Raw genomic sequence first — 27,997 nt, forward strand, 5'->3', positions numbered from 1 at the left:
GGAGGTGTGTGGTACTGGAGGAAAAATGAATGTTTAGTTCTGGGGCAGGTGAAGGGGACAAAAGATAAGAGTTGCTATGTATTGTGCATCTACACTGGGTCTGGTGCGTGACACACACACAATTTCATTTATTGGTTTGGAGGCTGGTGTTATTTCTAGCCTGGGTGAAATCACCTAAGGAGGGTCTTGAACCAAGGGAGAAGTTTGAGGAAGGTCCTAACTTACTCATTTGAGGGGGCTGGCTAGGCAAGTACAAAATCAATCCATAGAGGACCTTGGTACCAAAGATTCTTTTTTACGTCTTTCATCTTTTTATAAAGGGTAATATAGACATGCCACTTTAAATATTACCTGACAGCTGATTCTAAGAGGATATCTGTTTGTATTTAAATGTTGGTTAGTAGATATTGGAAAGGGGGAAAAAAGGATTACATTCATGAATGATTTCTGTGTGTTGTCTTATAACTCCCAAAGTGAATTGAGAAAGCAGAGGTTTTTGGCCCTGAATATACCCCTTGGTACATGAAATCATATTCACTCAATTTACTTTTTAAAAAGGCAAGTATGAAAGACTCTCACTGACCATATCGGGGAAAACTAGAGTGTCAAAATAAATGAGAGTAACAGATTGTAAGTCATTACATGAAATAGGATTCAATGAGTCTGTGTTGATAAAAATAAATAAGCGGAGGTGAGAGAGAGGAAGCTCTTCTTTTATTGGTTGGGAATGCTGACCAATGAATGTAGGAGGAATGTAGGAACTAGAATAATCACCATTTGGCAAACATAGTGATGGTTGATTAAGGCAGGAATTGTCAATGGATGCTAAGTTTGGTGGATGCTAAGAATGGAGGCTTGAGGAACAGGATATTGACATAGTCTCATAGTGTTTCTCTACAACGTACCTATCAATTACGAGGAGGAAAATGGTGACTTTATGTTTTTTTGGCATCTTCCTGCCAGGAATGCGTGGCCTGAGTCTGGTCATGAGGAGACATCAGATGGATTCAAATTGAGGGTGACCTGAGTCATCTGAGAGAATAAAAGGTTTGGCTCATTAAAACTGTCAAGGATGAGAGGCAAGGAAAGACCGAGAAACTACTCCACACTGAAGAAGAGATTGGATAACTAAATGTAATGCATGGTCCCAAATTGGATCCTGGGCCTGGAAGGAGAAAGAGCCACTGTTGGGACGAGCTGAATGGCATTTGTGAATTAGATAGTAATATTCTATTAGCATTCAGTCACTGATTGAGCTAGTCAGATGATTATTATATAAGAGAGTGACTTTGTTTTGGGAAATACATACTGGAATATACAGGAGTGAAGGGGAATCATATCCACAATTCACTCTCAAATGATTCAGAAAGTGCTGAAGACTAAATAATCCAATGTCTAAGTGAAAGGGAAAGAGGAGTATGAGTTCTTTGTACTGTTCATGCAACTTATTTTAAAATAGAGTATTTTTAAAGGTGATGAAACTCAAGGAAGGACCAAAGAACTGTTTTGAATTGCAGGAAACTGAGAGGCATGACAAATACCATGAATGATCCTGAACTGAATCCTTTTGCTACAAAAGAAGTCAGTGGGATGGTGAAGTGGCTACATTGTCCGAGGTGTATACTCGGGGTTTCGTCATTGCACGCCAGGAAAATTTAGCACACAGACACACACGAGTTTAGGAGTGGAGGTTTAATAGGCAGAAGAGAAGAGAAAGAGAAACAGCTCTCTCTATAGAGAAAGGGGTCTCCCAGTGGAAAGGACCAGCAGGTGGTGAATGTGCCTGATTTTATAGTCAGGTTTGAGGAGGTGGTGTCTGATTTACATAGGGCTCACAGATTGGTTCCATCATGTATGACATTTACATAGTGCATAGGGAAGGCTGGTTGCCCCACCCTAATCTTATTATGCAAATAGCCTTTCCAGTTGATCTGAACCATCTTGTCTGCTTCTTACTGTACAGGTGGCTGACAAAGAGAAGGGAAGATGGAGCCGCCATCTCGAACATGATTGGCACAACTGCCGGCATCTATGTCTGCAGCTCAATTTTACAAGCTACTCATTGTTAGAAAGGAAAATAATTTGGGGCTGGTTTTCATGAGAAGGAAAACCTTATGGAGGACTTCCGTGTCCTCACTATCTGCCCAAGTAATTTCTTCCTAACTTTTGTATCAGTGGTTGGCAGTTTCAGTAGGGTTTTTGAGTGAAGCAGATATGGACGTTCTTTGTACTGTTCTGAGAGTTTACCTGTAAGTTTGAAGTTGTTTTAAAATAAATTTTTTAAGGTTTCAGGAACTTTCCCTCAAGTCCAAAAAAGTTTTAATTTCCTTTTTCTTTGACCAGGATAGGATAGAATTTGTTGCTGCTATAAAAGGCTAACCAGACTGTGCTTTTAAAAAGGAGGTTGGAAGGTGTTAAAGATTTTATTTTACAAGTAGGAAATGCCTACGTGGTCCATCTGTAGACAAGTCAGCCTCTTGACTCTTTGTCCTCAGATGTAAATTCAGGATAACAGTTTCTGCCTGGCCTCTCTTGTTGGGTGAGTCCTTCTTAGGGCAAACAGATAAATCTGTAAGCATTATTAAAAAAATTTTTTTTTAAAAAAAAGAGAGAGAGAATGCTATAGGAAGGTAAGCTATTCTTGACAAAATGCTCTTCATTCTATTAATAGAGGCATTCTGGGTTGGTAATGGAAATGGCTTTCCCCTTGTTTGCTTCTCAAACATCTCCTTACCATCTTTTCCATGATTCTCTTTCAACTTCTTCCTCTTTTACTGACTTTTTTCTCTCCCTGTCTTTTATCCCCCTTCTTTTTTTTTTTTTTTTCTGATGGAGTCTTGCTCTGTTGCCCAGGCTAGAGGGCAGTGGCATGATCTCTGCCCCCTGCAACCTCTGCCTCCCGGGTTCAGGTGATTCTCCTGCCTCAGCCTCCCGAGTAGCTGGGAATACAGGTGTGCATCACCATGCCCAGCTGATTTTTGTATTTTTAGTAGAGATGGGGTTTTGTCATGTTGTCCAGGCTAGTCTTGAACTCCTGACCTCGTGATCTGCCCGCCTCAGCCTCCCAAAGTGCTGGGATTACAGATGTGAGCCACCACACCCAGCCTATCCCTGCTCCTTTTTATTAGACCTGAATTTTTACCTCTTGTACATAATTCTTTGCTTTTTTTTTATTCTCTCCACTCCTGACTCTTCTGTCTTTGACAGTTTTGTTTCCCTACTTACCCGCTTTGACTTGATTCCCTTTTTGTTGTAGCCTGAAGGATTCTAGATGTAATCCTACTTGTCCAATTTGCCTTTATTCAAGAGCAAGACCAACATAAAATAGACTGTTAGCGATAGACTGTAAAAAAATGGAGTTTTATTAAAGATACCATTTAATGAGTGCTTACTGTGGGCCAAGAATTGGGTTGGTTGCATCATGTATATTCAGATTTAAACCACACAACAACATTTTGGAGTAGGTATTTCTATCCCCATTTTACAAAATAGGAAATGGAAGCACAGAAGTAGTACAGCTTACTGAAAATAAAAAATAGTAGGTGGCAAAGCCAAGTTACCAGATCCCAAGGTGAATTTCAAAACCTGTGGTGCTTTAATCCCACTATCTGGCCTAAGGGTATTAGTTCCATAACAACTGGGTTTGGAGATAGCACCCTAGGGGCCAAGGGTGTCATTTACATGAGAATCAATGAGGAGCCAGAGAAAGTGAGTTTTGTAGCAGTTATTAGGCTAGGGTGTTGGGGAGGGAAACTGAAATATGTGTCAGCCTCTGAATGGCTGATTCTTGGCAAGTAATTATTTATAATCAGTGCATGTTGCTGCTGAAAGCCATCCCATCGGACCCCTTTCCAGCAAGATTCTACTTTTGGAGTGTAACAGCAACTAATTACGTGCTGTTAAATCCAAGACCCATTTTAAATTCAGAGGTTCCAGTGGTAAACCTCACATGTCAGGAGCAATTAGTGACACTGTGGCATGTCATCTTCAATGTGCTGAACTGTGGACAATAAATCCTAGCAGGCTGAATAGGTTAAAATAACCACATTCACCATCATCCTCACTGCCTTCCGAGCAATGCTATTTCAAGGCAACAGGTTCAGGATGTCCTCCTAAGTGGTGGTCTGGGGATTTCAGAAACATAAAAATATGATTAATACTGAAAGTTTTAAGATTTCGAGTGCTTAGGAAAGAGGCTGGAGATATCGACAGAGGATAATGTCATGCTGTAGGTCTAAAAGCTGACCATGGAGGTGTCTGTTCCCCCATAGCTCAAATGTAATAACTACTATGTGCTGATAGAACCTGAGGCATACACATAACAAATGCTAGAATGTGGAAACTGGTTTGGCTGAGGCTTTAGACATCGAGTTCCATTTTGCTGATTGACTACCTTGGATTAATGGGAAGTATATCCTCCACCCCTACCCCCGCCTTTTTTTAAGTTAAAAAATGAACAATCTCCTTCTTTTTTGGGGGGCTGGGGAGGCGGGTGGACAGGGTCTTGCTCTGTCACCTACGGTGGAGTGCAGTGGGGTGATCTTGGCTCACTGTAACCTCTACCTCCCAGGTTCAAGTGATCCTCCCACCTCAGTCTCGTTAGTAGCTGGGACTTCAGATGCACACCACCATGGCTGGGCCTTTTTTTTTTTTTTTTTTTGTATTGTTTTGTAGACACAGGGTCTCGCCATGTTGACCAGGCTGGTCTTGAACTCCTGGGCTCAAGCAACCCATCTGCCTCAGCTTCCCAAAGTGCTGGGATTACAGGCGTGAGCCACTGTGCCCAGCCAAAAAATGAATAGTGTTCTTATTGGAATTTGAAATCTTTGTTTATAAAATATATCTCATAGTACACATCCTTATTCAATTTCGTAGGGAAAAATGCAGAAGCTGAAATGTATTTTTCTGTTGAAAGTAAAATGTGATGTTGCAGCAGCAGCAGCAGATGAGTTGTCTATGCAGACATACTCTGTCACTTATGGTTCTACTTCTGTTGCTGACATCAGGTTGATCTCCTAAAGGGGGATATTCTCGTTGATCTTGGATTTTTAGGATGTTGCTGAGATGCTGCATGGAAATATGCAGTAACAGGACATTGCTGGAGTGTGGCTGAGCAGTGAAAGCATCTGAAAAAAAATCGCCCTCTTGGGAGACCCAGGCTGTGTCCATTAAGCCAGGATCTGCCCAGAGTGCCGGCTTTATGATGGGTTTAGCTCAGAGGTAATTGACTCTTCAGCCCATTGAGGCAGCTCAGGGCTCTCTGAGGTAAAGAAGCTCTTTGTTTCCCCCTCCATTCTGGGGCTTGGCTATTTCAACTAGACTATTCATATCAAATGTAAATTCCAACCACCAAAAACAGTCTGTGGAAATCTTGATTGTGTGCAGTTTAGAGATGGCCAGAGAAAGAATAAGAAAAGAAGATAAGTAAATATAAATTGAATGAAAATAAAGAATTTGAGAGAAGTTGTTTAAATTTGGGTGACCACAGGGTATTGTCAACTATTTTAGTGTAGGGTAGAAACATCACTGGGAAACATCTAATAAGCAGGTAGTACTACTTGAAAGAATGCATTGTAAAGATAATATACAACTCTTTAATACGTGACTGGGTCATTATTGAGTGAAACTGAAGGAAATACTCTGAAAGAGTAGATGAAGCTATGAGCATGGTTTATTGGAAATGTATGTTAAGTTCTAAGGTAATTATTTGATCAGAAATCTTTGTCGATTATGTACGTGTTACACATTTTTCACTGGCCTTTTCAAGTAGTAAACTTCTAAATATTCCTACAGTGATTTAGCTGATCATCAGTAAGCACCGTCTATCAGCCAAGCACAGTCTATTCTTACAGAGATGAGGATTGACTTTGCAAAGATGTGGCTTTGGTCAGTGAGTGATACTCACAGGATAATTGACTCAGTCAACCAGCCATGTTTTGGGGAGTAGGGAGGAGGGCTGGTTTCACAATCAATACATGAAGTAGCGTGTTTTAGACACTGTTACCTGGCAGACAGGTATAAATCAATGGCTTCACTTTCCTGAGTTCAGATCTGTACTGTGAAGTGACCTGTCACAGGCATAGCATTTATATTGTTCTCACTGGAGTAAATCACCAAGGAGTGCTGTGTTTGAAAGTGTGCACACTTTCGCATCCCATGTCCTCTGCCACACTACCAACTTTTCTCTCTCTTTTTCTATGTTATGCATTGGGAATGGAGAGGAATGAAGGAAGTCATCTACTAAAGAGTCACCTTTATGGAGACTGTAAGCAGTGATGGTTTGCAGCACGTTCTCTTCCAGCCCCAGGAAGTTCTGCTTCTGTAGTTGTCACGGAGCAACCCCAGGCTGCAGCCTTTCCTGCCACCAGCCTGGTTTACAGGAATTGATGCTGGTGATGTAATTTTAATCCTTGGTTCATTCATCTACCTAAAATCCATAGATGTCCATAAACCTTCTATATTCTAATTTGTAGAGCCTCAGATATTACAGAGAGATTTCATCATCTTGGCCCAAAGCAAAGGTTTGCTGATAAAACAGAATCGGCTGGGCGCGGTGGCTCACACCTGTAATCCCAGCACTTTGGGAGGCCCAGGTGGGCGGATCACGAGGTCAGGAGATCGAGACCATCCTGGCTAACACGGTGAAACCCCGTCTCTACTAAAAATACAAAAAATTAGCTGGGCGAGGTGGCGCACGCTTGTAGTCCCAGCTACTTGGGAGGCTGAGGCAGGAGAATGGTGTGAACCCAGGAGGCGGAGCTTGCAGTGAGCAGAGATCTCGCCATTGCACTCCAGCCTGGGTGACAGAGCAAGACTCGTCTCAAAAATAAATAAATAAATAAATAAATAAAACAGAATCTTGGTATGCATAAAAATTAATTGTAAGTTCTTTTAACATTTGAAAAGTAAATGTCGTTATAAGAAGTAATATTTGTACAGGGCAGAGAGAAATAAGATAGACCATCCTCTAAGAAATAAAAATCTCCCATAAATGATCCCACTATCCAGAAATAGATAATATTTGGTGTTAAATACTCAGATTTTCTTCTCTAGTATTTATATTCCTGTAAATCATTTATTATATTTATTTTTCATAAAAATAGTCATGCACACATGCTGCTTTATAAACCTCTTCCTTCCCCAGTGTTTCCAAGTTGGTAGCTCTATATTTATCGTTGTTTATAATGGCTGCAGAGATTTGGTGGACACATAGGTTGTGTCCTATTTTTTTGTTGTTGCCATAAGCAACACTGTGATGAACATCTTTGTACACAGGAGTATGTACTTGCTTGATTTTGTGCTTAAAATAGCTTCTTAAAGATGTTGAAGCCTTGTAAGACTTGTTACTAGTTCACTCTAAAAGTTTACTCTGATTCTCTATCAACCTGTTATATGAAAAGTGATTTTACGTTGTCTTAAATTGCATCTCTATTATTCAGACAGAGCATTTTTCTGTATTGTGTTGGCCATTTGAATTTTGTGGTTACATTCCCTCCTTTGTGTTTTTCCCATTTTTCTTTAAAGATATTCCTGTTTTGGCTCATTGTTTTGTGAGAGCACAATATATTAGAGACATGGATTTCTTGTCTGCCTTGTTGTAGATATTTTCCCCCACTGGATTCAAATCTTGATTGAGATTTTGTCAAATGTATTGTTAGTTAAGTGGGTATAGGTATATCTTTCGATATTGGCTCTTGCTTATTAAATACGTTTTACAATTAAGGAAATTGTAAAAAGTAAAAGGATATGGAGTGACGTTTCCCAGGCCCTTCAGTTTATTCTTTGCCTTGGGGTAGAACTGTTTTTAAATCCTTTGAGAAAACTGAGTATTTAGTATTTACACTGACTAAGTGATTGGATTCCATTTGGTTGGGTTTTAAAGTGTTCTTTTTAATGATTTTAGCACACTCACCTATTATTACTCATTCTCAAATCTGGTATCTTTGGCTTTTTGAAACAGCTTTGAGTGGGTCCTTATGGCCTTGGGAGTCTTGACAATTTTATGATTATGCAAATGTTATTGAACTCACTTTGATGGATGTTTTCTGCGCCTTTGGCTGATTGCACAGAGACTTTGCCTTTAACTGTCACAGGGTTGGCTAGTGTGACCTTCACATCAGGCTGCGGAAAACACACTTGCCAGTCATCTTAGGACAATTTGGATTAGTTGCCTGGGCAACCTTACTGGCTTCTAATCAAATGCCCCAAGGATAGCCCAATTCCCAAGGGGAACGCCACATCTGAAGGGAGGAACTCTGTCCTTGGAGTAGCAGTGATTTTAGGACACTTGGTTAATATTGGGGGGAAGTGAGGGGATGCCATGATCTCACAATGAACCCGGGGAAGGGAGACAATAAAGGAAAGGGGGATCAAGAGAAAAGGGATGTAAGAGAGGCCGGAAGGGAAGAGAAGGTTGCATTGAAGCAAATGGTAGACACTAAATAGTGAATAAGAGCAAATGATTTGTGAATAAGAAAACTGTCTATTGCAGAGTGAGCAGAAGTACACCAAGAATGCAGATTGAAAAGTTATGCTTAGAAAAAAAAATCCATGGCCAATAAATGACTATCTAGAGAGGGAAAAAGAACTTTGGAGACTTCTGAAAATGCAATGAAAATATTTTTTCACTGAAACAGCCTTGCATGTGAATGTCTTTGATTGACTCCTTTTTAAGGAAATAACATTGTCTTCTTCCTGTACTCTCCATTGCAGCCTGAGTAAATCCTGTGTCCAGAATCAGAATGACACCATTCAGAATTATAGGACGCATTTTTATTTGTTTCTTTCATGAATCAGAACTGTTATAGATTAGAAACTAGTGTAGTTAAAGTCAGTTCTGGCCAGGTGTGGTGGCTTAACCCTGTAATCCCAGCACTTTGGCAGGCTGAACTGGGAGGATTGCTTGAGTCCAGGAGTTCAAGACCAGCCTGGACAATATAATGAGACCCCATCTCTACAAGGAATTAAAAAGTTAGCTGAATGTGGTAGCATGCACCTGTAGTCCCAGCTACTCAGGAGGCTGAGGCGGGAGGATCGCTCAAGCCCGGATGGCAGAGGTTGCAGTGAGCTGAGATTGTACCACTGCACTCCAGCTTGAGCAACAGAGCAAGACCCTGTCTGAAAAATAAATAGTTCTCTCTCTGTGTCTCTCTCTCTCTTTATCTGTCTCTGCTTCTCTCTCTCTCTTTCTCTCTCTCTCTCTCTCTCTGTGTGTGTGTGTGTGTGTGTGTGTGTGTGTGTGTTTAACAAAACACATCTAAAGAATCTATAGATATGCCAGGACGGCTATTATGACAGGTGACAGTGTTTTAGTTGCTCTAATAAGCTGAATGAATGCAGATGCTAATAGGCAGAAAGGCATTGTGTAGCCCTGGGATGAAAGCCTCTCTAGAGAGCAGTAAGCTGACCACAGAACCCTTGGTCAGATGCCCATTACTTTAAAAAAAAAAAAAAAGAAAAGAAAAGAAAAAAGGCTGTGACTCACTGCTGAAATACTCAGAACTGTTCTGAAGACCCCCTCTTTCTGCAGATCTCAGACTGAGTATAAGAGAGATGCAAATTTTACAGTAGTTGAAATTGGCATATCCAGCACTTTGTAAAGTATGCTATCCAAGGTAGTCACTCCATAAATATTGGACAGTGAAGGTAGTGTCTGGATTTCAGACCCTTGAGTTTGTTCAGATGTTCTCTAGTGATGGGATTCTGTAGTTACAGAAAACCGTGGTGTCAGTCAGAGCCCTGGGAGGTAGGGGCTGGTGCATTAGTTTGTTTACACGCTGCTGATAAAGACATACCTGAGACTGGGAAATTTACAAAAGAAAGAGGTTTATTGGACTTTCAGCTTCACATGGCTGGAGAGGCCTCACAATCATGGCAGAAGGCAAGGAGGAGCAAGTCACAATCTTACACAGCAGGCAAAGAGAGAGCTTGCGCAGAGAAACTCCCGTTTTTAAAACCATCAGATGTCATGAGACCCATTCACTATCATGATAACAGCACAGGAAAGACCTACCTTCATGATTCAGTCATCTCCCACTGGGTCCCTCCCACAACACATGGGAATTATGGGAGCTACAAGATGAAATTTGGGTGGGAACACAGAGCCAAACCATATCAGATGGCATATCCTGAAGATTTACCTGAAGAATATTTAATGACAGAATGACTTAAAGTGGTGAGGGCAGAGTCCAGGGAACCCCCAAAGGAAGGCAAAGCAGCCCGGAGCTAGTAACAGAAGGAACCAATACCTTTTCTGGGCCATAAGCAGCAAGGGAGGAAGCTGTGTTCCTAGGGCCCACTGAGAGCTCTAGTCATGGAGGGGGAAGTGTGGATGCAGTGACAGCCCGGGTAGGGGGTAGGGGTGGGCAAGGAGATGGGTTGGGCATAGATACTTCATTTCTTCTGGCTCTCACTTTCTTGCTGGTGGCTTCTGTGAGCCAAAGCCCTCTGGAAGCCAGCGGGCAAGGGATGCTGGGTGGTGCAGTCACCTTCCATGCTGGTGGCACAGTGGGCAAAGGATGCTGGGTGGTGCAGTCACCTTCCATGCTGGTGGTGCAGTGGGCAAGGGATGCTGGGTGGTGTAGGTCAGCTTCCTGGAGCCCAGAGAAGGGCAGAGAAGGCTAGACAATGGGTCTGGGGTGGGAAGAGGCAAATGAATAAGAACCTTCACAGTGTGCACATATCCCTGTTCTATAAGGATCTCCTTGCCCTTTGGAAGCATAAGCATTTGGAAAAGAAGTTATTTATGAAATAATCCTTTTTATAGGAGCTGGAGACATGCTCACATGTGTTTAGAACTTTGGTGTATGTCGGATTTGTAGGAAAAGGAGGGGCTATTCAGTATATGGAACAGAGAAGAAATGGTTATCTTTAACGGATTCCTGCTTCATACTATATACAAAAAAGTCAACTTCAGAAGGTTCTAGGTCTTAAATGTTAGAAGGAAAACGTTAAGACTTTTAGACTTGGATAGAAAAGGATTTCCTTAGTTTTCTTTAAGACTTTTAGTCTTCAGAGAAAGAGAAGATTTCTTAAGTCACAAAAAGCATTTAATGTAAAAGAAAATATTGACACATTTGACTCCATTAAAATTAAGAATATTGTTAATCTAAAGAGGCCTTATTGAAATTGTATGTTGTGTGAGATTTGCTTCAATACAATTTCTGGGAATGAAGGTTGAATAGCTGGAGATATAAATGAAACAAAATTGATTATTTTTGAAAGTGGGTGATGGCTACACACAAAAGATGAAAGGATAGTAGAATATATTAAGAATATATTAAGAAGTCCAATAACTCAGGATGAAAAGTGTGAACAACCCACTAGAAAAATGGACAAAGGATATGCATGGGTATTTTACAGTTACAAAAAAGGAAATACATATGGCTAAGTTTTATCAGAAATGTTTAACATTATTTGTAATTTGGAGGGAAATGCAAGTCACTGCCATAAAGATGCCATTTTATACCCATTCAATTGGCAAGAATGGAAAAGTCTGTTAATATCTAGAGCTAGGGCAAATATGGATCCACAGGATCTCATACCCTGCTAGTAAATTGTTGTAACAACCACAGAAAATAGTTCTGGCATTATGTCATAGAATTGACCAGTCACATTTCCTGCAACTCAGCATTTTACTCTTTCAGGTTTACATATAAAATAAATTCTGGTACATGTGCATCAAGAAATACATACAGAAATGTTGATATTTGCCCTGTACATATAAAAAACTTGGGAAAACTCAAATGTCTATGGACAAAAGAGTGGATGGATAAACTGTGGTATAGTCATCCAGTGGAATACATGCCAAAATCCAAATGAAGTATAATGAAATAACGGCAACATAGATGAATTTTAGCAATGCAATATTAAATGGAAAAATTCTAAAGATATTACACATAGTGCCCTTTTCTATAAGTTTAAGAGCAACTAAAATTATAACCTTAGTTTTTAGGAATAGATATAAACAAGATGATAGTATATTAAAAAGGAAAGCAGTAGAATGTTGAGTATGGGGTTCAAGATGGTTGTTACCTCAGTAGGGGGAGGCAGGAAGATGAGATGGGAGGACCATTTAGGTAGATAAGTTATTATCAAAGTTTAATTTTTGTGTTTTCTCTATTGCTATTATAACATTAAAAATGAAGCATGTGTGAATGAGGGTAGCCTGCATGACCCACATGTGAATGTGTCTTATATCAAATATTATGTTTAATTTAATTATGTGCAATTGAGGTAGAATAAAAGAAGAAAAAAAAAGACTAGGACAAGTGGAAAAGAAAGAGTAGCACAGTACATTTACAGCAGTTGGAAATTATACATTTTGCATAAGAAGTAATCAGGATATAGACTAAGCAGCGCTTACAAAGATATTCCAAACAGAACTAATGTGCAAACAAAATAGAAGGTATCTCTTCCACTTTCTCTCATTCATTTAATAGTTTAGTTATCATCCAATAAAAATTTAAGACACGGCCGGGTGCCATGGCTCATGCCTGTAATCCCAGCACTTTGGGAGGCCAAGGTGGGCAGATCATGAGGTCAGGAGATCGAGACCATCCTGGCTAACATGGTGAAACCCCATCTCTACTAAAAATACAAAAAAATGAGCCGGGTGTGGTGGCGTGCACCTGCAGTCCCAGCTACTCAGGAGGCTGAGGCAGAAGAATGGCGTGAAGCCAGGAGGCGGAGCTTGCAGTGAGCCAAGATTGTGCCACTGCACTCCAGCCCGGGTGACAGAGGCGAGACTCCATCTCAAAAAATAAAAATAAAAAAATTAAGCCGCATATATCATAATATTAAATTTCCTAATAGCCAAGTTAAAAAGGACAAAGAAACAAGTGAAATTAGTTTTAACAGTTTATTTAACCCAATATAACCCAAATATTATGCTAACATATAATGATATAAAAATTATTAGTGAAATAGTCTACCTTCTTTTTTTCATATTGTCTCCAAAGTCTGATGTGTATTTTACATTTACAGCACATCTGAACTTGGATGCCAAATTTTCGTCAGAAATACTTGATCCGTATTTAGATTTCATAAAATTTATAGTTGAAAAAGTAGATTCACAAACCCAGGATGTTCTAAATATACTTAGTTTACCATTAACTGAACTGAATATTGATGTGTTTAGTCCATTTTCTGTTGCTATAACAGAATACCTGAGACTAGGTAATTTATACAGAAAAGAGGTTTATTTAGTTTACAGCTCTGAACTCTGGAAAGTCCAAGATTGGACAGCCACATCTGATGAGGGCGTCGTGCTGCTTCACAGCATGGCGGAAAAGTGGAAGGTCATGGGAGCATGTGTGTGTAAAGGGCAAAACACAAGGGGTGGCCCCGCCTTATAACAAACCACTCTAGTGTTAACTAACCCAGTCTCTTGAGAATGTGACATGAATCCCTCTTAATGACCTAATCACCTCTTACAGGCCCCATCTCCCAATACTGCCACACTGGGGACCAAATTTCCAACACGTGAATTCTGGAGGACACACAAGGTAGATTAGAGCCTTGTCTCTGAATGATCTCTAGACCGTGCATGGTGTTTAAATTAATTAAAATGAAATAATATTACAAATTCAGTTCCCTAGTCTCCCTACCCGCCTTTGAAGTGATCGGTAACCACATTTGGCTAGTGACCACCATAATGGAAGAGCAGGTCTAGATCTTTAGTTATCAAGGCGTGCTTCCCATTCCCTTTCCCTACCCCCAGACCAGCAGCATTAGCATCACCTGGGAACTTGTTAGAAAAGCAAATTGTGGGCCGGGTGAGGTGGTTCACTGCTGTAATCCCAGCACTTTGGGAGGCCAAGGCGAGTGGATCTTTTGAGCTCAGGAGTTTGTGACTGGCCCCGGCAACATGGCGAAAACTCATCTCTACCGAACACATAAAAATTAGCCAAGTGTGGTGGTGTGCACCTGTACTCTCAGCTACGTGGGAAGCTACAGTGGGAGAATTGTTTGAGCCCAGGAGGTCCAGGCTGCAGTAAGCCTCATGCTAGCACTACTGCACTCCAGCCTAGGCTACAGAATGAGACCTTGTCTCAAAGAAAAGGAAAGAAAAAGAAAAAAAAGAAATGCAAATGGCAACTCAGACACTCTGGATGTGGGCCCAGTCATCTGGTTTAAACAAGTTCCTCCAGGTGATTCTGATCTACATTAAAGTTTGAGAACCACTTAGTCTATCTAGAAATGGACCAGCCCTCTGTCTCTCTGCCTTTTTGCTCAACCATCACTCATAGTGTTGTTCTCATCTTCAGGGTAGAAGCTGGCCAGCTAGGAGCACTTCTGCATTCTACCCTTAGGAAGGTTGGGTGCTGGGGAGAGGCGACAGATTGGACAAGCAGTTTTCCTTTTTTAAAGGCTGTGACACAACATTGCCCACATCCTTTTGCTCAGATCCCATTGAGTAGAGCTAAATGGCCCTACCCTGTTTCTGAGGCTGGAAATTGTAGATTAGTTGGCTGATCATGTGCCAAGTGAAAACTTGTGGAGGTGAGGTGGTGGAGGAAGTTGTTCTGTTCCTGACAGGAAAAAACAGAGAATGGATACTGAAGGCAGTTTGCAGTTTTACTGCAATAGGTGGGCGCAGTTTGATTTATTTTGCAACCTAGACCTTAACCTTGATTTTATTATTTCATAGTCTCTGATCTTCACTGGCATACTGGGTTCCCTGGAAAAGTGGAAGACATGAAGTATGGATGCATATAATACCCGAGGAAGTCTCAAAGGTACTATGAAATATGTCTAAACGTGAAAGGTGCCCGAGAGAACTTGAGTCACCAAGATCAGCCTCTGACCAACTTCTTTAATGCAGAGAAGGTTGTGTGTGGTGCATTGTGTGGGAGGCAGAATTTAGCCCTAGGTGTAACTGTTCAAAGGACAAGTATGAGTATCCTAAACCTATTCTACAAAAATAATAACCATTAACATTTTGGTCTGTCTACCTACCTAGATTATAAGTATAAAAAAGAAACGGGATTATGCTTTTGTGTGGTTTTGCAGTCTGCCTTTTCCCTATACCTTATAGCACAAATACCTTCCATATCAATAAATACATGTCTGATTGTTAACAAATTTCTGTCATGGGATATTTCAATAGCTTTCACTTTCTGATTTATAATTAGCACTATAGTGAACATATATATACATTTCTACCCACAACAGCATATTGAAGTAGCAGTTGTTTGGGGTAGATACCTGGGGTTTGTCGTCTCGCACTGAGAAGATTAACGACAGGGACACACACACGGAGTGGGTTAAGGAATGGAAAGTTTACCAGGCAGAAGAAAGGAGAGAGGAGAGCAGCTCTCTCTCTTGTGAGAGAAGGGTGTCCAAAAATGGGAAAAAGGCTGGCCTGTGGTGGACCTCAGCAGGTTTCATACGAAGGCTTGAGCAGCAGTGTCTGATTTACTTAGGGCCCACAGGTTAGATTGACCAGGTGTAATGTTTACAAAGCACATAGGGAAAGCTGGTCACCCCACCTAATCTTATTATGCAAATGGGCTTTCCACTTGGCCAGGCCATCTTGTCTGCTTCTTATTGTACATGTGGCTGGCAAAAAGAGAAGATGGAGCCGCCATTTTGAACATGCCTAGTCCCAGGTAGTATATTACTATGGGCACAACTGCTGGCATTCACCCGTGCAGGCTTCCAGCTTGCTTGTCTATGTCTGCAGCTCGATTTTACAGGCTGCTCTTTGTTGGAAAATTATTTTGGGGCTGCTTGTCATTAAAGGAAAACCTTACCAAGGACTCCTGTACCCTTACTATCTGCCTAAGTAATTTCTTCTTAACTTCTGTACCAATATGAGCAGCCCTTTCCCCCATCCTGACCACCACCAGGGAGGTCCCACTTTTTTTTTTTTTTTTTTTTTGAGACAGGGTCTTGCTCTGTCACATAGGCTGGAGTTAAGTGGCATGATTACACCTCACTGCAGCCTTGAACACCTGGCCTCAAGTGATCCTCCTGCCTTATCCTCCCAAATAGCTGAGACTATAGGAGTGCATCACTGTGTCCCTCTAATTAAAAAACAAACAAACAAACAAACAAAAAAACCTTTTTGTAGAGATAGGGTCTGGCTACGTTACCCAGGCTGGTCTTGAACTCCTGGTCTAGCATCCTTTTTAATCTCTGCAAATCTATTAAGCAAATTTATAAACTTAAACACGGTTAATTCTTGTTGAAATTTCCATGTCTTTGATAATCATCTTAGGGGTTCTTAAACTGTACTCCTATGCCATAGAAACTAGACACAGGTGTTTTGCTGCTCAGATCCATAAACTGGGTAAAACAATAATATCTTTTCTCACTTAGCCAAAATAATATTATAGCTTTCCTCTATTTGAAGCTTTTCCTATACATTTTTCTTAAACATTTGCTATATTTTGCTGCTTATTCTAGAATCTGGTCTAAGATAATGAAGATGTATTTTTATAACATATTAAAGGTATATTTTAACTTTAAATTTAATATATCAATTATTGCTTTTTTTCTTTTTTGACCCTCATCATCTGACTCTCAAATTATGTTTCTAATGAGTACCTTGACTTCCAGGAAGTAAACAAGTTTGGAAATTACTAATCCCAGAGACATAGGGCACCAAGGTTAAAGAGAGGGGAAGGCTCTGGACTCAAAAGTGCTTGTCCCAGCTGTGGTTCAACCAGCAGCATGATCTTGGATAAGCTATTGAACCTGAGCCTCAATTTCTTCATATGTAAAATGGGGTAATAGAACCTGTACTATAAGGTAGTCGTGATGGCTAAATCAAAAGGTGAGTAGGACACTGTCACACTTCACAAAATAATCATTAGCTGCTATTATTATTCCTTTATAGAGGAGGAAACAGTTACCTAGCTCATTACTCTTAGCATTTAAATAACATATTACATTTTGCTTATTGTTTTTACTGTCTTGAAATCACATGCTGTTTTTTTTTTTTTCTTATTACCAGAATATTGAGGTTTCTACTCAGCCCAGTACTTTATTCTGGTAACAGCTCCCAATTGATCTTTCAAAAGCAGTACCCCAGAAATATCCCTCGCAGTACCTTTCCATTCTGTGTAGTGGGGGTAGGACCTGTTACTGGGCCTCAGATGTACTCGTGTATACTCTGAACTCCTGTCTCTGAGAAACACTTCAGAATAACTCAGAACACCCGACTCTTTTAAAACTTTCAGATAATTTGTAATTGCAACCGATACTGGATATCAAGCAATTATACAAAGCTAATTCCTGATGGCCTGAGTAGAAACACCCCATGGTGTACTGCCTAGATGGTAATTATTTTTGTAATATTGGGAACTTTACATTCTTATTTTCTACTTACAATTCTTCAAGTACCTTCAAAACAGCTGATTCAAGAAACCTGTTCGATATTCTGAGGGCAGAAATGGGAAGTGGAGCTTTTTCAGGCTTGGATAGGTTTGGAATTTGCTTCTTCCCCTTTAAAAAAGAATCCTTGAATTTGCTTCAGAAATGAAATACACAGTAAAGGTGAAGTTAGAAATCGGATGACAACCAACTTCCAATGCTGAATATCTAATTCCTGCGAACCAGCCTTGCTCTGAAAACTGTGGCCATTTTCATGGGTTTTACTTGGCCTTATTTTATCATGGCTGCATCCTCTGTATTTGCTGAGGCTTCTCAACCGTCTGAGAGTAGGACCCCTTCATTTCTGGCAGTTCTGCTTTCAATGCTATTTCATCCAGAATTACTGGGGATATTATTACTTTAGTCATTGAAATGTTTAGTGTCAGATTAAAAAACTCATCAGACATCAGTGTCTTTGATTTCACTCACATGACTCAGAGCATCATCCTGGGGATCCCTCAGCCTCTGGAAATGTTAAGAAGGTGATGACACATGGGCAGGGAGGGAGATTTCAGTCAATGTTCAGTACCTGGAGGCTGAACTTTGGCATCAGAAGGGATCTGGCCATGGACAGGCTATTTAATCTCACTATTTTTTGAGTCTTTAGTGACAATACCCACCTCATGCGTTGTTGTGAATGTTAAGCTGATCTACTTAGGATGATGAGCTTAGCACAGTATCTGGCACATGATAATTCTTCAATAAGCACTAGTAATTATCATTAGTAATATTATTCACCATAGACACAATTCTAGAGACACTGAAAATACTCTTGCCTCACACTTTATATATTGAGACAGTAATAGTTCTCTAGTGGCAGTTTTTTTTTCTCAAGAGTTGAATAATTTACTTTATTCAGCTATTTAATAATACTAATCATATAGTCTTAAAGACTGAATGTTCACTCAGTATTACATTAATAGGAAGAAAATGGAAATATTTTCATAACAGTTCTTAATGCTAATTACTATATATGTCTGAAGTCATATCATTTACTCAATTTCTATGGTACCTGTCATAATAATACTTTAGAAAGTGAAATAGTAATAATAATGACAACATCAACTTTTGCAGTTGAATCTGAATGAATATGGAGTTGGAGAGAATATCTGTCCAATTCAGGTTGTCATCGTTAAATATTTCACAGGTTGTGAGTTGCCAACCTTTGCTGGACTTAAGCCCTTTAGAATAAAATGTATTTCAGGCCGCAGTATAACCTACCGGCTTGTTACCAGTGAGAGAGAGAGAGAGACAGAGAGAGAGAGTCATTTTTAAAAAATACTTTTTGTTTTAAGATAATTATAGATTCCCAGGAAGTTGCCCAAAAATGTACAGGGAGGTACTGTGTACATTTCACTGTTTCCCCCAAAGGTAACATCTTACAAAACTATAGTACAGTATCAAAACCCTGACATAGACATTAGTACAATCCACAGAGCTTATTCAAATATGTAAACATTTTCTCCCCGTCTGTAACTGGTCTTTTTATCCTCTTCATGGGATCTTTTGTAGAGCAAAGGTTTTTAATTTTGGTAAGGTCCAATTTATCCATTTTTCCTTTTATGATCTAGGGTAGTTTTTCTCAAAGGCTTTTCCAGACAGTAACTGCTTTTGGAATCATTTGTAGTACCTATTACGAAACCCATTTGCTTGGGCCCCACACCAAACACTCTGAATCAGATTCAAGGAATGGAGTCTGGTAGTCATTTAAGAAGCTCCCTAAAACCTGGGAACCACTGTTTCAGAGAGATTGGCCTTGGGTCCTTTTTCTTCTTGTTCTGCCTTGTCTGTGAATCATCCCACTCACTCTTACCACCTTATCAAATATGTTTGGATAACTTCTAAATTTATCTTGTTAACCTCTGTGATGAGCTCCAGAGTAGGTACTTTGCCGGATACTCTTCTGTTATACAAAGAACATACTTAATAAATGGGTTATTTGTTAGGTATTACTTTTCTGGATCCCTTTGAACAGTATGCAGTAGAATATATATAACAAAAACCTTCCCAGTTAATGTTCATAAATTGTCAAAGAGGCAAGACATTGGTCCTGATGCATGAATTACTTAATTATAGAATACTTTGGTGGAGGGGTTGAGTTATATATATATAATCTTGGGGTTAATGGTTTTTTTGTGGTCTTATTTGTATTTCTTCTTCCTTTCATTGAAACAGATAATTTTATACAATTTCTTTTTTTTTCCTTTTTCTTTCTTTCCTTTTTCTTTTCTTTTCTTTTCTTTTTTTTTTTTTTTTTTTGAGACAAAGTCTCGCTGTGTCACCCCGGCTGGAGTGCGGTGGTGCAATCTTGGCTCACTGCAACCTCTGCCTCCCGGGTTCAAGCGATTCTCCTGCCTCAGCCTCCCGAGTAGCTGGGACTACAGGCATGTGCCACCACGCCCGGCTAATTTTTTGTATTTTTAGTAGAGACAGGGTTTCATCATGTTAGCTAGGATGGACTCAATCTTCTGACCTCGTGATCTGCCTGCCTTGGCCTCCCAAAGTGCTGGGATTATAGGCGTGAGCCACTGCACCTGGCATTTTATACAATTTCTGTTTGGAAAAAGATGCACAGTGCGTGATAAGTATCAATATGCCTATGGCTTAACAATCTAATTTTTAGATGGTTTGGTTCCTCTTTTTAAAATTTTCAAGTATTTTTCATTAGCATGAAGAACTATTCCTTGGGTGTCTTTAATGAAAAATGACCTTTTCATAGCTGGATATTTTATTTGATGTTGGAATGTAATCAGAACATTTATGAAAATGTCAATTTTTGTTTTATTTTTACGTTAGATTCAGGAGGTACATGTGCAGGCTTGTTACATGGGTTCAATTTTTAAATGTCTCAATTTTATATCACTTGTTTTAACAAGTTAGACTTTTTTTTTTACAAGTTGTATTCTCATTTTATATGTTCTCTGCAACCATTGCTTCTGTTTAATCCTTGTTTCTAGTTGCTACAGTCTCTTAAAAATTATCCCTTTAAATTATCCCTTTAAGATGATAGAACATGCTTATGCTAAAGGTAGCAGCTAAAATGATGACGAAATACTCTTATATCTTAATCCTAAAAAAAAAATTATAAGTTTAGTGAGTAGTGCTTAATGATGTTTTTGTCTTAGTTCAATTAATTAGAGTTCAGTAGCCAAGAAAAGAAAGCTAATTTTGCCTTGGTTGTAAAGTTTGGATTTCACTTTTTACCACAGTGGAGTGATCAAAGAATTCACAATGTCCATCCTGTAATTATAATATGCTACTGTATCATGATATCATCCTTCTGCACTTGCAGCCCTTTTGGGAGAGTCTGATGTCAGACAGCGTTGGTTTCTGTGTGGGCCTGCTACCCCTGGTGACAGGGAACTTGGTCACCCAGCCAGTCTCTACTAACTTCAGATGGCCATACCACCAGTATGTGCTGTGGGAGATACCAGGGGATCCAGTGACAGTGTGATTGGCTTTTGTAAACAGAGACATATTCTCAAGTAAGTGGTCTCCAAAGACTGATGCTGGTAGGAATGTATGATGTAGTCCAGGATGCTTGAATTCTCCCACCCCCGCTTGGATGCCAGAATTTGTCTACAGTCACTTACAAGTATAACATTGTCTTAACCTTCATGATAATTTGAAACAGTTTATCCTCCAGGATTTGAGACCCCAGAATTACCATCTTTGACCATAGCTCCCTATCACTCTTTCTCTTTTTCACTTTTCCTCTTACTCAACCTGGCATTGCCCTAACTTCAGCCCCCAGCCTCCTTCCTGTCTTCTCTGTTCTTCTGGTTTGGGTTTCATGGCCTTAGCTTGGACCTCAAGTAGGCTAATTCAGCTGGACTGTCTAGTTTCTCTTATCTCTTGTACTCTCTCAGCCATATGGCCAATACTGACCTTGAGAAAACCCTAATGTCATTCTTTTACCTTTTACTCTGGGGATAAATAACTTTTTGCGTAAGATATTCAGGACACTGAGTTGATATTTTTATTCCCCCTGCTGCTGGGCCCTCACAGTATACTGTACTTAAGTGAGGATTACTTAATAATCCTTTCATGTCCTTCTAGTTGTTTCTACCTCCATGGGGGCTGTTCCAAGTGTTTTCCTCGCCAAGACCCTACTTCTGTCCCCATATCTCTGCAGAATTCTTGCTGCTTACTTTTCTAGTAAGATCAAGGCTATCAGATACATGTTTCCTCAATTTGTTTTTTTGTTTTGTTTTGTTTTGTTTTTGTCTCAAATTCTCTGCATTCTTACTGCCTATGCTTTCATTCCTCCTGTTTCAAACAATTTGAAAAGGTCTCCTCTATTGCTCACCCATTGAAAAGGTCTCCTCTGTTGCCCACCCATCTGTTTCTTTCCTTAATCATATACCTTCCCACTCTTTTGAGATGCTGATTTATCAGTTATATTCTTCCTTTATTGTAATTTAAATTTAGTAGTTCCTCACCATCCAAAAATACTCAGATCTCTCTCAGCCTCAGCATGGTTGACATTTTGGGCTGGATAATTCTTTGTTGTAGGGCACTGTCCTGTCTGTTGCAGGATGTTCAGCAGCAACCCTGGCCTCTACCCACCAGATGCTAGTAACACCCTGGAGCTGTGACAACCAGAAATGTCTCCAGACATTGCCAAATGTCCCTGGAGGCACAAAGTTACTCCTCTGTGAGGACCACTGGTTTAGAAATGATTCTTGCAATCAAGCCATTCCAACCATCACTACCCTCCTCTCATTCCCATCACTACAAGCTTCTCTGTGGACCACTCACTTCTTATCTCCACTGAATCACCATCCAGTCAATCCTGAGTTAGGTTTCTGACAATACTCATTACTGGAAAATGCTCTGAGAGGTCTGCAGTGACCTGGCAGCCAAATCCAGGGAATGACCTTTTCTCAATTCCTTGATTGTCTGCAACTTTTAACACTGTCAGCATGTCGTGGTATTCATCTCATGTATTCTTTTGGGGTCAGCTCCTATCTCCCTGACTGCCTTCTTCAGTGGTCCCTCCTTATCTGCAGTTTCAGTTACCCATGGTCAACCAAGGTCTGAACATATTATATGGAAAATTCCAGAAATAAACAAATCATACATCTTAAATTACTCTCCATTCTAAGTAGCATAATGAAATCTCATGCCGCCCTGCTCTGTCCCACCCGGGATATAAATCATCTCTTTTTCCAGCATATGTACTGTCAACACATTAATCACTCAGTAGCCATCTCAGTGATCAGATGGTCATGGTATCGCAGTGCTTGTGTCCAAGTCACCCTTATTTTACTTAGTAATGGCCCCAAAGTGCAAGACTAGTGATCCCAACAGTTCAGATATGCCAAAGAGAAGCCATAAAGTACCTCTTTAAAGTGAAAAGTTGAAAGTTCTTGATATAATAAGGAAAAAGAATAAAGCCTAAGCTGCGGTTGCTGAGAGCTGTGGTAAGAATGAATCTTCTATCTGTAAAATTGGGAAGAAGGAAAAAAAAAATTCCTGCTGGTTTTGCTGTCATATTCAGACTGCGAAAGTTATGGCCATAATACTTGATAGATGCTTAGTTAAGACAGAAAAGGCATTAAGGTTGTGGATGGAAGACAATGAACAATGTTCCTACTGATGGTAATCAGGCTTGGTACTATCCATGGTTTCAGGTACCCACTGGGGATCTTGGAACATATCCCCCCAAAATAAGGGGTTCTACTGTACATACTTTCTAAATGTAGGCACTCCCCCCCACTCATGTGGGCCTCTGCTGTGTGCTTTTTCACATTTTCTTATCCCCTCTCCCGCCTGTTATGGTCACCTCCATGTGGATGATTTCCAAATATAGATTTGTCTCTTGGATGGACTCCAGGCTTATGTGTCCTTTTGCCTTTCAATTGTCTATATGACACATTAAAAAATATATTTCAACATTTTCAAAATCAAAGTTCTCATCTTCCCTTCTTTCACTGATCCCCATTAATGGTATCACAGTCCTTTATATCACCAGTTCCCCAAACATTTTTTGGCTGTATACTACATCAGTAAAAAGGTTTTGAGCATGTTACACCCAAAATATGTTTATTAATAAATTTGATACACGTGCAATAGAATTATGTTATATGAAATAGAAATTTTACAAAGATGAGGGAAGATGAAAATAATATTTAACATTTTAACAGTGATGGCTGGGCACAGTGGCTCACACCTTTAATCCTAACACTTCCTTGAGCCCAGGAGTTCAAGACCAGCCTGGGCAATATAGTCAGACCTCATCTCTACAAAAAATTTAAGGATTAGCCGGGTGCCGTAGCACATGCCTGCAGTCCCAGCTGCTTGGGAGGCTGAAGTGGAAGTTGTAGTGAGCCAAGATTGTGCCTCTGCACTCTAGCCTGGGCGACAGTGAGACCCTGTCTCAAAAAAATAAAATAACAGTGAGACCCGTGTTCTAAGATATTATTAATTTAATGAACTTTATTTCATTTATTTATTTATTTATTTATTTATTTATTTATTTGTGATGGAGTCTCGCTCTGTTGCCCAGGCTGGAGTGCAGTGGCGTGATCTCGGCTCACTGCAAGCTCTGCCTCCTGGGTTCACACCATTCTCCTGCCTCAGCCTCCCGAGTAGCTGGGACTACAGGTGCCTGCCCCCATGCCCGGCTAATTTTTTTTGTATTTTTAGTAGAGATGGGGTTTCACCGTGTTAGTCAGGATGGTCTCGATTTCCTGACCTCGTGATCCACCCGCCTCGGCCTCTGAAAGTGCTGGGATTACAGGTGTGAGCCACCGCGCTCGGCCTGAACTTCATTTTTTTAAAAAATCAAATTTTAATACTTTGTTACACACAAACTTAAGTATATTTTATTTTGATTTTTCGTTTCAATGTCTTAATTGAAAAAGTTACCCTACAGACAAGTGGATTCAAATAGAAGAAGTATATTATTGCCTATACTTTTGAAGTCATAATATTCAAGTATAATGGTGATTGCCAGAAATTGAGGAGAGGTGAGAATGGGGAGTTAATTTTTAACGGGTACATAGTTTTAGTTTGGGAAGATGAAAAGGTTCTGGAGATGGATGATGGTGATGGTTGTACGACAGTATAAATGTACTTAATACCCTAATTTTATGTGTATCTTGCCACGATTAAAAATAAGTCTGGGTGCGGTGGCTCACACCTGTAATCTCAGCACTTTGGGAGGCTAAGGCAGGTGGATTACTTAAGGGTCAGGAGTTCGACACCAGCTTGGCTGACATGGCGAGACCCCCATCTACTAAAAATATGAAAATTAGCCAGGCACGGTGGTGCACACCCGTAGTTTCAGCTACTAGGAAGGCTGAGGCAGGAGGACCACTTGAACCCAGGAGATGGAGGTTGCAGTGAGCCGAGATCGTGCCGCTGCACTGCATTCTGGGCGTCTCAAAACTAACTAACTAACTAACGAAATAAATAAATAAATAGAAGTGTTTAGATTTAGCCGGGTGTGGTGGCAGGAGCCTGTGATCCCAGCTACTCAGGAGGCTGAGGCAGGAGAATTGCTTGAGCCCGGGAGGCAGAGGTTGCAGTGAGCCAAGATTGCACCACTGCACTGTAGCCTGGGCGACAGAACAAGACTCCTTCTCAAAAAATAAAAAGTGTTTAGCTGAGAACCATTCACATAATCACTTAATAAAAGTTAATGTTAATAATTAATAATTGCTATTATTATTTCTATACCACTATCATTACTAATTGTCCCCAGGGGCCTATTCATAGTTCTCAGATAGTATCCTAATTTTGGCTCAGTAATCCATCTTGTCCATTATGTGGCACATGGTCCCTTGTATATAGTGGGAAATAATTATTGAATAAATAATGTGATAACAATGGACTACAATCTTTTTTTTCTTTTTTTCTTTAGGGATTTCTATGAAAATGGGCATGGCTTCTGATTAAATATTTAGTTCATTTAAATTTGATATCTTAAGTGTACTAATGCCACTCTGCATGTATTCATATTCACGGTAGAAATTTATAGTTAAGGCAGTTTAAGCTCATATAGCACAGATATATGTTTTTTTTACTCTGGACTCCTGGGTTCAAGCAATTCTCATGCCCCAGCTTCCCGAGTAGCTGGGACTACAGGTGCACGCCACCATGCCCAGCTAATTTTTGTATTTTTAGTAGAGATGGGGTTTCACCACGTTGGCCAGGATGGTCTTGAACCCCTGACCTCGTGGTCCTCCTGCCTTGGCCTCCCAAAGTGATGGGATTACAGGTGTGAGCCACTGCACCCGGCCAGGGCTTTTTTTTTTTTTTTTTTTTTTGAGACATGGTCTCATTCTGTCACCCAGGCTGGAGTGCAGTGGTGTGATCTTGGCTCACCGCAACCTCCACATCCTGGGTTCAAGTGAATCTCCTGCTATAGCCTCCCAAGTAGCTGGGATTACAGGCTCGCACTACTATGCCTGGCTAATTTTTAAATTTTTAGTAGAGAGGGGGTTTCTCCATGTTGGCCAGGCTGGTCTTGAACTCCTGACCTCAAGCGATTCGCCCACCTCGGCCTCCCAACGTGCTAGGATTATAGGCGTGAGCCACTGTGCCTGGCCTGAGGCTTTTTAAAAGACATCTTAAAGTTGTGCCAAGTTAAAATAATTGCCTTGGACAACAGTGACTTTAAGATGATTTTATGGGCCACATAATGACATTTCAGTCAATGATGGACTGCATATATGACAGTGGTTCCATATGATTATCATATAGTATTTTTATGTTTTGCTATTTTTGTGTGTCTACATATACAAATACCATGAGTTACACTTGCCTACAGTATTCAGTACAATAACATGCTGTGCAGATTTGTAGCCTGGGAGCAATAGGCAATACCGTACAGCCTGGGTGTGTAGTAGGCTACACCACCCAGATTTGTGTAAGTGCACTCTGTGATGTTCACACAATGACGAAATCACCTAAAGACATTTCTCAGAACATATCCTTTTCACTAACATGTACATATGTTGTGAAAGTGTGATTGAGAACTGTCTTTAAGTGGATTTGATGTGGAAAGTATGTACTCAGAAAAAAGAAAAGTAAACACTTGGTGGTCTTAAACACTCACAGCTGAACTCTGCCTTTTATTTTCCCCGTTAACCAATATTATTTGACTCCTCTGACATCATCTCAAAAGTACCTGCCTTTTCTTCACTGGTTCCCAGGAACCTTTCTATGTAGTTGTCTAGCTCAGCAGCCTACTTTCCAGCAAAATGTAATCCCAGTTCCCCTTGGCTTCGCTGTTTCCTCCTCCTCTTTCCTCCTTTCCCAGTGAATCAGCAGATGTGGATGACATCATCTTTGTATTTGGCAGTCACACTGGTGTTAAATATTGCCCTGCCAAGAGTCAAGTGTGGCGAGCCTGCTTCTGCAGTTTTTGCTCTTATTTAAATTGGTGGAAGTTTGCATTGAACAAAAAAAATTGAATTGTGATACTTTAGTTTTAAAAAAACACCAAAGTCAACCCTGGAATTAGATTTGAATTAAGAGTCCCTTATAACCTGCAGCTGAATCAATAGCTGATGCAGTGATTTTATACCATCTTGTAGTGCTTTTCAAAATACTACCAGTTGGCCAAAATGTGAGCAGGATATCGATGTGTTAAGTTTTTATCAAAGAAATGGAGGATGACCTCACTTAATCATCTAAGGCCTGTCCAAAAAATTAAAAAGCTGTAAATTTAAAATTGTTTTCACAAGACAGCTATGAAGCAATAGTCACAATATATATATACACACACATAAAACCTTAGAAAATGCAGCCATATTTTTTTCTTATGTAAAGTTTATTTATAACATATATTTAATGTATTAAAATTATATATTTCATATAGTAGCACATTTTTATAAATATATCATTTATAAAATATAAACAACTTGTATATAAAAATGTATAAAATCAATAACTCTGTGTAGTTGGTTGATAGCAGACTTCTGTACATTCTCAGTATGTAATTTGCTGTAGTTAAGAATGAGCACTGTTCACAGTTCTTAGAGAGGCCCTGTGTTCCCATCCCATTGGCCTGCTCCTTGACATGGAAGTGGAAGATATCCAGAGGTTAGTGGGAGGCTGGGAATGACTCCTTCAAAGAAGGTAGGACAGTTTTAGTTCTCAAGAGTGAAATGGCACATATGCTTCATTTCTGTTTCACTTAATCCTACCACGTACCTGAGGAAGTCTCAAAGGCATCTTTAACTTTTGAGTTTTTTGTTCAAAACCAATCTTTTGATCCCCTACTTGCCAACTAAGCCTGTGCCTCTTGCTGTTCCTGTTGTTGTAGGGGCCACTCCATTCAATCAGTTGCTTCAGTCAGAAACCCAGGGTCACCTTTGGTGCCTCATTCCTTCACTGCACTGCCCCCGGCCCATATGGCTTAGCCCTATCCATTCATCTCCAAAATATATTCCAAACTCATCCCCTTCTCCCAACTCTATTGCCATAGCTTCCCCATTTCTCATTCTCCTCCATTCATTCTGGGTTTTTTTGTTTCTTTGTTTGTTTTGAGATGGAGTCTTGCTCTGTCGCCCAGGCTGGAGTGCAATGGCTCAGTCTCGGCTCACTGCAATCTCCGCCTCCAGGTTCAAGCGATTCTCCTGCCTCAGCCTCCTGAGTAGCTGGG

The 27,997-nt window shown here is 40.2% G+C and overlaps 1 protein-coding gene across 29 annotated transcripts in view; it reads left to right on the forward strand.

Annotated features, from left to right (window-relative positions):
- The window catches only part of OSBPL6 (oxysterol binding protein like 6), a 206,716-nt gene that overhangs the window by 21,555 nt on the left and 157,164 nt on the right, over positions 1-27,997 (forward strand). For 8 of the 29 annotated variants that reach the window (XM_055380304.2, XM_063695025.1, XM_055380298.2 and 5 more), the window contains exon 2: positions 14,651-14,738. The exons of 14 other annotated variants lie outside the window; for them this stretch is intronic. The gene's annotated coding sequence lies outside the window, so the exon portion shown is untranslated. Of the gene's footprint in view, positions 1-435; positions 1,048-14,650; positions 14,739-27,997 lie in introns of those variants that run through there. 7 more of the 29 variants (XM_055380299.2, XM_063695021.1, XM_055380312.2 and 4 more) reach the window with 3 other exon arrangements.

The sequence above is a fragment of the Gorilla gorilla genome, chromosome 11 (genome assembly GCF_029281585.2).
Source record: "Gorilla gorilla gorilla isolate KB3781 chromosome 11, NHGRI_mGorGor1-v2.1_pri, whole genome shotgun sequence".
In the NCBI taxonomy this organism is placed as follows: Eukaryota; Metazoa; Chordata; class Mammalia; order Primates; family Hominidae; genus Gorilla; species Gorilla gorilla.